This window comes from Bison bison, unplaced genomic scaffold (genome assembly GCF_000754665.1).
Source record: "Bison bison bison isolate TAMUID 2011002044 unplaced genomic scaffold, Bison_UMD1.0 scf7180017864268, whole genome shotgun sequence".
NCBI lineage: Eukaryota > Metazoa > Chordata > Mammalia > Artiodactyla > Bovidae > Bison > Bison bison.
The window spans coordinates 556017-556506 of NW_011494840.1; the positions used below are offsets into that span (position 1 = coordinate 556017).

The 490-nt window shown below is 41.2% G+C and overlaps 1 protein-coding gene across 2 annotated transcripts in view; it reads right to left on the minus strand.

Moving 5' to 3' along the window:
- FAM135A (family with sequence similarity 135, member A) overlaps window positions 1–490 on the minus strand; it is a 153737-nt gene that overhangs the window by 150112 nt on the left and 3135 nt on the right. The gene's annotated exons all lie outside the window — the stretch shown is intronic.

Below are 490 nucleotides of genomic sequence, written 5' to 3' on the forward strand. Positions count from 1 at the left end.
GCAACAATTAGAACTGGACATGGAACAACAGACAGGTTCCAAATAGGAAAAGGAGTTCGTCAAGGCTGTATACTGTCACCCTGTTTATTTAACTTATATGCAGAGTACATCATGAGAAACGCTAGACTGGAAGAAACACAAACTGGAATCAAGATTGCCGGGAGAAATATCAATAACCTCAGAAATGCAGATGACACCACCCTTATGGCAGAAAGTGAAGAGGAACTCAAAAGCCTCTTGATGAAAGTGAAAGTGGAGAGTGAAAAGTTGGCTTAACGCTCAACATTCAGAAAAGGAAGATCATGGCATCCGTTCCCACCACTTTATGGGAAATAGATGGGAAAACAGTGGAAACAGTGTCAGACTTCACTTTTCTGGGCTCCAAAATCACTGCAGATGGTGACTGCAGCCATGAAATTAAAAGACGCTTACTCCTTAGAAGGAAAGTTATGACCAACCTAGATAGCATATTGAAAAGCAGAAGCATTAC